Source organism: Engystomops pustulosus, chromosome 3, assembly GCF_040894005.1.
Source record: "Engystomops pustulosus chromosome 3, aEngPut4.maternal, whole genome shotgun sequence".
Taxonomy (NCBI): Eukaryota; Metazoa; Chordata; class Amphibia; order Anura; family Leptodactylidae; genus Engystomops; species Engystomops pustulosus.
Window position 1 is genome coordinate 158,226,780 of NC_092413.1, and position 13,681 is coordinate 158,240,460.

Here is a 13,681-nt window from a genome sequence, read left to right on the forward strand (position 1 = left end):
TAGGGCGATAGTGAGCAATAATGCTAAATCCCTCAAACTGACGCTTGCTCATTTTGGCTTGTGGTTCTAAGTCGCTTGTGGGCATAAGTGGAGTTGAAACAAGCTGATTTTTGTGTGTGCTAAGAGTTAATCTGTGGTTTGGGTGATTGTGGATTGAGTATATAAGTAATAGCAAGGCACTTTTTCTTAGTGTCACAATTTAGATAGCTTTTTTTTTCTTTCTTTGCCTGGTCTGCTTATTGGTAGGAGGGATTAGTGTTCTCACCTGATAAATTAAGTTGTAGAAACTCAGTTTTGAGATTGCTCATTTTGCCTTGTGGTTCTCAGTGGCTTGTGAGCATAAGTGGAGTTGAAACAAGCGGAGTTGAATCTCTTGCGATGGATGTGCCCATATTTTTCTACTGGAAGCTCATGTTAGAGATCTGGAAGAAAGTTTTGCACGACTGCGAGCAATCGAAAATCTTGAGAGGAGTATGTTGCTCACTGAGCAAGCAGTAAGCAGGATAGAAATGGAGGGTGGAGAGGAAAGCCAGCAGGGCCAGGTGGTAGCTGGGCTACTGTAGAAAGGGGTTTTAGAAAAGGAAGGACGATTCCGACTTTGAGCATCAGACTTTTAATTGGGGTACAAGCTGTTCTCCGTAGATAACTTGCACCTAAACGGAAGGGGGACTGCTGTGCTGGGGGAGAAGATCCTTGAAGGGGTGGCAGAGTATTTAAACTAGGCCCAGGGGAGGAGGAAAGAAAGACGCAAAAGACAGGTCAGAGAGGGGACAGGTTATGTGAAGTAGGCAGTGAAGGGGGACTAAGGCAGTGGATAAGGAGATCCACAAGTTACAAATCAATAGTGCGGATATATGTGCCAGTAAAATTACTATAAATCAGAAAATTATTTTTGGTGTAATTTATAGACCCCCTCACATCTCTGAGGAAATAGAGGGTCACCTATATAAACAGATGGAGCGGGCTGCACAGAAGGGGACCGTAGTGATAATGGGAGACTTTAACTCTCCGAATATAAATTGGGGTCAGGGCTCGTCTTCATCTGTGAAGGGGAGACATTTTATGAACATTCTTCAGGATAATTTTATGGTGCAGCTTGTAGAAGATCCCACGAGAGGTGACGCATTGTTGGACCTTGTGATTTCTAACAATGCGAAGATTGTCCAAAATGTCAGTGTCCGGGAACAGCAATCATAATATAATTATTTTCCTCTTAAACAGTAAAAGCAAAAACAGGTGGGAAAAATCGAAAACTTTTAATCTTAAGAGGGCTAATTTCCAGAAATTCAGGACTGCACTACAGGATATAGACTGGGATAAATTAATGTCATGTGATGATACGAATGTTAAATAGGAAAAATTCTAATCTATCCTGGGTCATTAACTTCTAAATTTATTCCAATAGTTAACAAGTATAGACGGGCTAGATTACACCCTACATGGCTTATCACTACAGTTAAAAGGGCAATGATAATGATAAATAAAAATAGGGCATTCAAAAAAGATGGAAAATTTGTGTCAGCAATGACTGTTATGGAGTCAGTTGAGGTAGGAAAACTAGGAACAATTAATGGATTAAGGTGCCCGACTTTGGCCCTATTGTCGAAGACCTCGGATAAGATTAAAAGTATACTCAGGATTCAGGGGTATAGTGAATATTTTCCTATTTGGCACAATCCACAACTTCCTGAGATGTTCAGAGTTGAAGGGTTTTCTCCATGGGAGGGCAGAGGAATATGGTTCCTTCATCAATTGATATATGGTGAGACCTTTAAATCTTTTGAGCAGCTGCAAGAGTCCTTTCATCTATCACATACACAGTTCCATAAATTTCTCCAACTAAGACATGCATATGAAAAGACGGTCAGAGATGGAAGGATTCAAACCTCAAATCACAGTGTCCTAAAATTAGCAGTGGGAAGGGGTCCGAGTAGGGGAATTATATCTAGTATTTATTCTAGTTTATCGGAAGAATACCTGAAAGAACACCCTCTTACTATAAGGGACAAATGGGAAGCAGACGTGGGGGAAATCTCTGACACTCGGTGTGATGTAGTCTTGGAGAGCATACCATCATTGTCTCCGTCAGAGGCCCAAAGATTATCGCAGATTTATATCCTGCATAGGGTGTATAAGACGCCAAGCATGCTCCATAAAATAGGAATTCGATCTGATTCTTGCTGCCCCAGATGTTCAGCTCCAAATGCTAAACTGCTCCATATGATGTGGGGTGTGAGTGTAGGGAGTTGGGGGAATTCTGGAAACAGGTTCTTCATCTAATTCGTAGAGTACTGTCAGTGGATTTGGAACGGACCCAAGGGTTTGCTTGTTGGGATTGATCGAAAGTGACATCATGGAAGGAACTACCCTGTTATGCACACATAAATTACTATACTTGGCACGCAAAACCATAGCGGCTCGATGGATTCAAACCTTGGCACCTACAATACAGGAGTTTATAAACAAAGTCGATAACATAATTAGGTTGGAATGGTGGGTGTATTTAAAAAGGAAATGTCCCCAAAAATTTGACAAGATATGGGGTAGGTGGCTGGATACGGTGGGATTACCAAACAAAGCATTGACGGATTTGCGAAACAGCTCTCGTTATCAAATGATGATGTTAGGAACATAAAGATGGGTACTCTGCTGTCTTGGGCCTTTTCATTGTGGGGTCTTCCTAATGCTCTTGAATTGTAATGATATAAGACTAACCACTCTCTAGTAAGATCTATGTGGTCTAGATAAGCGGTCCTTTGGTATGAAGACAAACTAAACCTTAATCTGTCTGCTGTAGGGCAAAGGGTGGGGGTGGAGGGAATGGGATGTTCTAATGTTTCACTGCTTTGGTCTTTTGTGTCATGGACTGTTGTCTATGTGTACAATGTGTACAAGGCTCCTGGACCAGATGGGTAACACCCTGAGTTCTTAAAGAACTCAGTTCTGTTATTGCTGTACCACTCTCTAAAATCTTCAGGGATTCCGTAATGTCTGGTGTGGTGCCAAGTGACTGGTGCCAGGCAAATGTGGTGCCAATATATAAAAAGGGCTCTAGAACTTAGCCAGGCAATTACAGGCCTGTAAGCTTAACTTCCATTGTGGGGAAAATATTGGAAGGGTTACTAAAAGACTATATACTGGAGTATGTGACAACAAATAGCGTCAAAAGGGACAACCAGCATAGGTTTACTAAGAATAGAAGTTGTCAGACTAACCTGATCTGCTTCTATGAAGAGGTGAGCAGATGCCTGGATGGAGGAGCTGCTGTGGATATTGTGTTCTTAGACTTTGCAAAGACATTTGACACTGTCCCACATAGACACCTTATGGGTAAAATAAGGTCTATTGGTTTGGCAGGAATAATTTGAAATTGGATTGAAAACTGGCTGAAGGATCATATCCAGAGAGTTGTGATCAATGATTCCTACTCGGAATGGTCACCAGTTGTAAGTGGTGTACCCCAGGGTTCTGTGCTTGGTCCACTACTATTTAATATATTTATTAATGATATAGAGGTCGGAATTAATAGCACTGTGTCTATTTTTGCAGGTAACACCAAGCTATGTAGTGTAATACAGTCTATGGAGGATGGGAGTAGTAGTACAAGCTGTGTAGTGTAATACAGTCTATGGAGGATGTTCATAGGCTGCAGGGTGACTTGGACAAATAGAGTGTTTGGTCATCCACTTGGCAAATGAGTTTCAATGTGGATAAATGTAAGCTGGAGCTAGAGAGGATTCAACGAAGAGAAACAAAAATGATAAGGGGTATGGATGGTCTCAGTTATGAGGAAAGATTAAAACAACTAGACTACGAGGGGACATGAGTTATTTATATAAATATATGAATGGTCCATCCAAAAAATATGGTGGTAAGTTGTTTCAGATTAAATCAAATCAAAAGATGAGGGGGCACTGTCTCCGTCGGGAGAAATCAAGGTTTAATCACCAGAGGGGACAGGGCTTTTTTACTATGAGAACTGTTAATCTGTGGAATCGCCTGCCTCAGGCTCTGGTAACAGCAGGGACAGCAGAGAGCTTCAAGAATCTTCATCTTGAACTTAATGGACATGTGTCTTTTTTCAACCGTATAAACTATGATACTGTGATACTTAAAGGAAACCTACCACATTGAAATGGTCATTATGACCCACACTAACCTGCACATAAGGCGAGATGAGCTGGTGCAGGCACATATTTTGGTTAATCAAATAACGAAACGGATGGATTATAACTATAGATTGTAAACTTTGCTAATAACCCACTCGGCGCTTGACTCTACGTCACAGCACTTGGGCATTAGCATACTAGGGGAGGCACGCAGAGTGCCGTCCCCGTCTCCCCTCACCCTCCCTTCTTCGCTGCTGAGAGACGGTGACCTCACCGAGCCCTGGGGAGCATTAGAACATGCGCATGTGCAGGTTAGTGTGGGTCATAATGACCATTTCAAAGTGGTAGGTTTCCTTTAACAACCACCCTAAATGATGGCCCAATCTGGGTGAAGTTCCCTACAGGTATGGTGAAGGAAAGGTAATGAGACATCCATGACTAAGGACGTGTTCACATCCCAAACGTGTTGGCGGAGGAGGAGATGAATGATGTGTCTCTTTTAAACTAATGAAATAAACAGAAATTTTATCACTACATTTGCCTGGACCTGAATAAGCTGGATTACAAAACCTCGATTATGGTGAAGGAAAGGTAATAAGAGAGACAAAAAAAGACTGGCTAGTCAAAACCATGAGCCAGAGAATAAACAAAGTCCAAACCTAAGTAACAAGTGTGCAGGTCAACAGCATTCACACTCCAGAAGATAAAATCAGCAACTGGAACAAGGAGCCATTGGACCATTACCAGTATGCAGAATCTTGGATGGGTTGTCCCAGTGGAACTTTCTGATCAAAATGTCTGCATAAACAATCTTAGCTGACTCCCAGAACTGTTGCTAAGGATGATCTCCTTTCCAGTGTCCCTTACTGAACAAAACTCTCCTCTATTCCAAGCATCTTCTCAAACATAGTTTCTGCGTAAGATGAACAAATGTCTGGTGCAGTTAGTCTAACTAAAGCTACATTTACATGCCTGGCTACATCTGGCACGCTGGAGTGGAGGAGGGTGTACCAATGTACAAACAGTGAAAGATAAGACATGTTCTCTTTTCCCCCTGTACTGAGCGGTACAGTATTGCTACATGTGCCTATAACACCCGTGAGGACGTATATACAGCCGCAAGCTTGGGGCCATATATATACGTCCCATGTATGGTCGTGTCAATGCAGCCTAAGTCTGTAAGAATTTGTAGTTCTTTCTTTGTTAATATTTTCACGGTGCTGTACAATTAATAAGGGATTTACATACTAAATACACCATAACCCACAGGAATTTCTCTAAAAACCTGCAAATCTGCCGTTTTCTTTAATAAGGACCAGGGTGCCATCCTACAGTTAAAGAGCAAAGGCTACAATATATCACTGCTAGGAATAAAAAGGTTACGGGGATTTACTTCTAAAATGTACTTAAAGGGGTTATCCGGGTTTTAAAAATGACTGAGGGCCGGGCTGGGGAGGGCTATTTAAAAATAATAAACATGTACTCATCTTGTCCGGTGACAGCGATGTCCCGCGCCGCGGCCAGGCTTCTCTGTGCGCCAGTTTCATTACAAGGGTGCAGAGGGAGCTCCCATCCGACACCATCTCCCAGCGCTTACAACGCTGAGAGATAGGGACGGATGGGAGGAGCCGGCCACATTGCGGACCAGAAGCTCCATGTGCGCGGCTTCCGTTTTTAAATAGCCCTCCCCAGCCCGGCCCTCAGTAATTTTTAAAACCTGGATAACCCCTTTAAAGGGGTTTTCCCATGAAACAAGTTAGGTCCTATAAACAGGATAGGGCCTAACCTGGTTATCAGTGGGGGTCTCAGTAATGTCAAGCTGCTTGGCAATCTCGTCAACTCCATAGAGAAGAACCAGGCAGCCCAGCCATGCTTGACCAGCTGTTCAGCTTATTTCAGGGAGTGACAAGTGGTCTGACAGGGGTACATTGGACCCCCTGTTCTCATGACCTGAGGTGGTCTCATCACTGTTTACTAGTCTCATCATTAGATAAAAAAAAATGTAAAAATGTTTAAAAAAATGAAATAAAAAACACTTAAAAATTCAAATCACTCCCCTTTCCCGAGAACTGATATAAATATAAACATTAAAAATCATTAAAATGTTAGTTATCTCGGTGTTTAACCCCGTAACGAAAAATAGCACCCGAGGTCAAAAATGGCACTTATTTACATTTTGCAAAAAATTTAAAAAATCACTAAAAATTGATCGAAAGACCATACAGTCCTAAAGATGGAAGCATTGAAGATGTCATCAAAATCCACAAAAAAATGATATTACCCACAGCTCCGTACACCTGAGAAAAAGTTATTACATGAAAAAGATGGCAAAATAAAGAATTTTTTTTTGTACAAAAGGTTTTAATTTTTGTAAATGTATGAAAACATTATAAAACCTATACAAATTTGGTATTACTGTGATTGTACCGACCCAAAGAATAAAGTAGACATGTCATTTTGGGTGCACAGGGCCCACTAGAAAATGGCACAAATGCATTTTTAACCAATTCCACTGCATTTTCATTTTTTTCCCGCTTCCAAGCATGGAATATCGAATGCCGTGTGTGCTCCTGCGACCCACCTCCCAGGTCGCAGACGCACCCGTGCCCCTCTCCACTGCTCCAGTCCCCTGCTGGTTCACTTACCTCCAGCGCTGACTCCCGTGTTACGGCACGTGCTTTCTCGCCTCCTAGGGTGTGTGCGACCGTTTCCTGATATTTAAAGGGCCAGCGATAATTGCCGTTGGGCGGCTGCCAATTCTGATAAATTCCCAGCCCCTTCCTGTGTTCCCTTACCTCTTGCCTGTCCCCGACTACGATTCTGCTTAACGTCTTTGTACCTCGCCTTGGCTGCCGCCGTGGACAAAGTCGCACCTGTGTAAAGACCTGGTTTTACCATGCCGCATCAAGTCCATCCTGCTTTGCGGCGGGCTCTAGTGAAAACCGGGTACCACTTAGGTTCCGGTCCCAGGTGTCGGCTTATGTAATCGTCAGCGGTGTGTGTGGGTCCACTACCCCTGATGCCTGACACAATTACTGTGAAAAGCAATACACAGAAAACAAGCCCTCATACAGCTCTTCACATGGAAAAATAAACAGTTATGGATTTTATAAGGTGGGGAGTGCAAAATGAAAACGCAAAATCAAAAAAGAGTTAACAAAAGGACATGATGAAACTATCACACATGCTTAAGTGGGAGGAAGACTTGGGGGGGGACTTTTACTAACGAACAATGGAAGAAAGCATTCAAACTGACACACAAGCTACCAAGAAGCTATCACAAAGACACACATGCATTGGTATTTTACCCCTCCAAGCTCCATGCACTATGCCTTAACTCCTTTCCCTGGTGTTCGTGAAAATTGCAAATCTAAAGGCACTCTACTACACACATTGTGAACCTGCCCCAAAATTTCACCTCTCTGGCAGGCAACAAAAGGCATTTTATCTAGATTACATGTGAGTGAACTAGATCTATCACCCGAGCATGCGCTCCTATTGATTGACATAGATAAGCTCCCATGCACGTTTAAAACAGTAGTGGCCTATATGCTAATGGCAACCAAGCTAGTTATCACAGGGTATTGGAAATCACCCATAACCCCCCAGATTTAGGAAGTAATTGGATTAATGAACACTAATTGCGCATTCGAGAGAACTATCTCACTTCAATTAAGCTATTTTACAAGTTATACAACCCTGAAGGGCACTTGGATAAACAGCCTATACTTTAAGAAATGAGGCAATGTTACTGTTACTGCTATTGTTTTTTGTATGGTTTGAAATGGACATGATGTTCCAGGAGTTCCATCAAATGGAAATGGTGAGATAGGGTGATAGCTAGGGAGCGTAGATGGGTCCAGAAAAGGGTTCTTGAGGATGGGTGTGACAGTTGCATTTTTAAAGGAAGATGGAACAGTACCGGAGGAAAGTGAAAGGTTAAAGAGATCAGAGGTGGGATGTGCACAGTGGGGATAAGATGCAACGGAATTGGGTCAAACAAGTAGTGAGATGTGAACTTGGAGGAAACTTTCTCATCAGTGAGGGAAGAGAAGTTGGTTAAGCGGCAGGGGCATTGGATATTCTGGGTGAGTTGACTGGATTGAAACTTTCCCTGATGCTGTCCAAGGACGGCAGGGGGCAGAGTTAGCACCAACAGGGTCGGGGTCTTCGACCGTCAGGGGGCGGGGCTAAATGGTTTCGGGATACTTCCCCAGCACACCAGTCAACCCTGTATGACAGGTATCTTCACGTGTAGTCTACTAAAATCACACTGTAACACAATGCTAGATATTATATAACAACTTTTCAAAATCCTCATTAAATATCTGCAAGATTAGTCCTACTAAACTTAAAAGAAGATGGAAAAATTCCCTCACTTTTTAGGAGCCGCAAAAACCGTTATAGCAAGGGCATGGTTGGAAGCAAATCCCCCAAAAATCTAAACCTAGTTAAATGAGGCAAAATCGTTATGTAGCTTTGGAATGTTGAGGCACACAACACAACCAATATTAAAAATCTAGATGTGCTTAGGAAATCTTTACAAAAAAAGCATGTGTCAAATAGCAAAAAGCCAACATTTATTTTTATTAACAGAATAGACATATCACAAACATCAATAGGGCAAAAGATAAAAACATTTAAAAAGGATGCAAAGCAATGCACCCATGGATGAAAAGCCAACTAGAGCCTGACACCTGATACTGTCAGGTCATCCAGACCTAAGCCACCCCTCAGATCTGGATGACCCCTGAGGAAGCTGTGGTTGGTGGCGGAACGCGTGGGGCGACCTCTCCTGAGCCCTCATCCCCATCCCACATCTTTCCGGTAAATCTATAGGCATGGGTCTGTGTGGGTAGTATATGTCATAAGGGCATTATTACTTTTTGGCATAGAAGGATATTTTGCACAAGTTGTGCACTTCAGTTTATATATACAAGCACCCAGCCGTCATATACTTGCATTTTGAAGTCAGTGCTGTGGGATTGGTCTGTGGGTGGCTCAGGTCTGGATGACCTGACAGTATCAGGTGTCAGGCTCTAGTTGGCTTTTCATCCATGGGTGCATTGCTTTGCATCCTTTTTAAATGTTTTTATCTTTTGCCCTATTGATGTTTGTGATATGTCTATTCTGTTAATAAAAATAAATTTTGGCTTTTTGCTACTTGACACATGCTTCTCCGTTTTTGTATAGTTTGTTTTTGCATGTGTGCAGCCCTTCATAGGGTTTTATTATTGTGTTTAGATCCCAAATCTGCTTACTTAGGAAATTTTTATTGACAAATTGTAGATACATTAAAATAAAAATAACCATACTTTACAAAGAGTATTTGCATATGCATACGTATGCCTGTATTAAGCTCTTTTAGTACAATACACTTGATTAAACTGCCTAATGGGACCTATGTTCCCATATCTTTTCAACTCATATTTAATAAAATGTTATAATTTTTGTGTACCTGGATGTACCCTCCCTGCCCTCTTCTTTCCCCTTTCATATGTAGATGCATTTATTATTTTATGCTCTTTGCATGAAAAATGCAAGAAAATAGTTTTCACATAAGTATACAAGCAACTTCTTGCACAAATATTTATGAAGTGTTAGCGGCGGCAGTTTTGTGTCGCAGCTGCATTGTGTCTACCACAACAAAACACTCTGCATCTAAATGGTTTGTTTTCGGGGGAAGATTTGCACCATGCGCCAACATTTAAGTCAAAAGTCATAATTGTGGCACACGCTCATTAAATTGATTGCACCAAAAAAAAAAAAACTAGTGCACTCAGTATGACTGACACGTGCAAGGTGTGCCAGATAGTTGAAGACAGTAGGGGTTATTTACTAAGAGCCCGAATCACATTTTGCCGACGGGTTATCCGAAAATTTCCAATTTGTGCCGATTTTCCCTGAATTGCCCCGGGATTTTGGCGCACGCGATCGGATTGTGGCGCTTTGGTGCCAGCATGCACGCAACGGAAATCGAGGGGAGTGTGGCCGTACGAAAACCCGACAGATTCGGAAAAACCGCTGCATTTTTTTTTTAAAAAGTGTCGCTTGACACGCGCTTACCTGCACCCACGATAGGACGGTGAACTCTAGTGCATTCCGATGAACTTCAGCGCAGCAGCGACACCTGGTGGACGTTGGAGGAACTACCTTAGTGAATCCCGGCCGGACCGATTCCTCCGTAGAGAACGCGCTGCTGGCCCGGGTAAGTAAATCTGCCCCAGTGTTCTTCAATAGTCTGGCGCAATCTGCACTCACTATTAATAAATGTGGCCCAATATGTTTTTCCCCACATCGCTTTTTTCCTTTTGTTACCTATATACCTTTAAAAAAAAAAGTTTAAAAATGAAAAAAATTGCCAAAAAACTCTCCCCAAATCCAAGATTTTTTCTAAGAAAAGTGTTTTATAAATATGTGAATTAGCTCCAGGTGCTACTGTGCACATCAGCGTTCCCCCAAGTATGTTCAGCTTGCAAAATAAGAAATAAGGAACTTGGCTTTTAAAAAAGGGGTTCTATAAATGTGGAGGGTTTCCATGTAAACCCTGTAGTGTAGCTAAAATAACAAAAAGTTTTTCAGATGTGGACAACATTTGGACGTATGAGATCTGCAAATACCCTGTTTGCCCGAAAATAAGACAGTGTCTTATATTAATTTTTGCTCCTAAAGTGGCACTAGGTCTTATTTTCAGGGAATGTCTTATTTTTCCATGAACAAGAATTTGCATTTATCATTGGACAAAAATTCTACTTCTCTAACATCCGTATGACTCTCCAAACTCTGAATTTCATGCTGAATTTCTTGTGACTCCATTTCTATTAGAATCATTAGCCCCAATCTCTCAGGTTTAGTAAAAGCACTTTCCATAAATGACCCTTCTTATCCTGGTAGCTGCTGGTATCACATTTGCAGCACAACTGTCAGTGATTTATTCCATGAATTCTTCCCCATGTCACAACCTTCTGCAGCATCTAAAAGATTTCCATATACTAATATACTAATGCATGGCGCGGGGGGAGCTGCTGCAATGGCGGCCACTTTCATCAGGTTTTGCGCGGCTGTGACAGGTATTCAATAGGGGATTGTGTCGCACGCGATCGGATTTTGGTGACGCTGCACTGGCATTTATGCAACAGAAATTGGGGCCGTGGCGTTGGACGAACCAACTGATTCGGACTGAGCTCGGGATTTAACTTTCAAATTGTGTCGCAAGATCAAGCACTTTCATGCCCCACGAAGTAGAAGGTGAACTCCGACGAACCTGAGCAGGGAAGCGACATATGCGCACAATCTTAGTGAATCGTGGCAGAGTGCATGATCGTCGGACAATGAACTTTCTGTGAACTCCTCTGGACAGGGCCAATGTCTGGGGCAGGTAAACATTTTGCAGATTCCCATAATGGCATCACAATCCATCTTCAGTGCTTCACTTTCCAATAGATCTCCTATAACGCAAGAGGGGGTGATAGAAGAAAGTTGTTGCTAAAATGTGAAACATTCTGCAATTTTCATCTCCTTACTAGGGTTCCTACAGGTTTAACCCCTTAATGACGCAGGGTTTTTTCGCTCATTTTTCGCTCTCCACCTTCAAAAATCCATAACTTTTTCATTTTTACATGTACAGACCTGTGTGAGGGCTTATTTTGTGCGTAACAAATTTTACTTTCCCGTAATGTTATTTATTTTAACATGCCATGTACTGCGAAGCTGAAAAAAAATTCCAAATGTGGTAAAATTGAAAAAAACCTGCATATGCGGCACGTTCTTGTGGGCTCAGTTTTTACGACTTTCACTCTTCGCTCCAAATAACACGCCTACTTTATTCTTTGGTTCTGTGCGATCGCGGTGATACCAAATTTATATAGGTTTTATTGTGTTTTAATACATATTCAAAAATTAAACGAATGTGTTCAAAAAAGAAAAAACATTTTTTGTCATCTTCTGACGCTAATAACTTTTTCATACTTTGGCGCATGGAGCTGTGTGAGGTGTAATTTTTTGAGAAATGAGCAGACGTTTGCATTGCTACCATTTTGAGGTCTGTGCGACATTTTGATAATTTTTTATTCCATTTTTTATGTGATATAAAAAGGTGTAAAAGTATAATTTCGGACATTTGGGCGCCATTTCCCGTCTTGGAGGTCACCGCCGGCCGTAACCGTTTTTATATTTTGATAGATCGGGCATTTTGGGACGCAGCGATACCTAATGTGTCTGTGGTTTTTACTGTTTATTATATTTTATATCAGTTCTAGCGAAAGGGGGGTGATTTGAATTTTTAATATTTTATTAATTTTTTTTATTTTTTTAACTTTTTTTTTTCTTTTTTTTTTCACTAATTCTTAGACCATCTAGGGTACATCTAGGTTCCTACCATATACTGCAATACTTCTGTATTGCAATATATGGCATTTTGAGCCACTGGCTCATTGTAACGAATCTGCAGAAGCCAGATTGCCGGCGGCAATGAAAGGGTTAATAGCCGCGATCGGTGCAAGCACCGCGGTTATTAGCGGTGGGGGTTTGCTGCAATATGCAACAACCCCCACCCTTGTATGAAGAGGACTCAGCCCGTGAGCCCTCTTCATACATTCCCTATACCTCTGCGCCGTAGAGCTACGGCGCAGAGCGTTAAGGGGTTAAAGGGTTGCCCGGCTGTTTTCAAAATTCTGCAGGCGTGTTTGGGAGGGATTTAAAAAAAAAACAAAGATGAGACGGCAATGCGGAACACAGGGGGCGAAGGAGGAGGCAGCTTTATTTATTTTTTAAAATCCCTCCCCAGCCCGCCACAGGGGATTGTGTCGCACACATCGGATTGTGGCGCATCGTTGCCGGTCATGAATAAAAACCCCTGAGTACGTTTGAAACATGTTGATTGATCTTATCCCGTAAAAGTATTGTGATGTCAAATATGTTTTGCGGATATTATGGATGAAGAAATAAAGACTGGATAAAGATTGTTTACACTTGGATGCCTGGAAACCTATTTTCTTCGTGAAAATAGCCCCATTTAGCTCTGTTTGCTCTTGAATATGCACACCTCTCGTGGGGGTTTATTCTCTCAACCCTCCATTACCCCTTGCCTCCCTGGAAACTCCTGTGCATTTGCAGTGGGGTTCCCTAGGGCCCAAGATGTGAACATCTCCTAGATTTCCATCTCTGTGTTGTTAGAGACAGAAGAGGAGAATGAGGAATACCTAGGATGGAACCAGAAATTTCAAAAGAATGGCATCACCCCGGGAGAAGCTTCAAAATGGTTATTAGGGGAACTAAGCTGATGCTAAATTAGGTCCTCAGCATTTCTTAGAAGTCTGCAACATAGCAATGCAAATACAGATCATGATTCTAGTTCTGACCCTCTGTCTCCCCATTATTCTAAGAAGGGAAGGGAAATTACAATTTACACCGATTTGGTACAAAAAGCCATTTGATGGAAACAAAGGTCACATTCAGACACAATGGGGCACATTAACTAAGGGTCCACGGACCATGATTCTTTCGGGTTTCCCGACTATTTCTGTTCTGCGCTGAATCGCACAGGGGATTGTGTCGCACACATCGGATTGTGG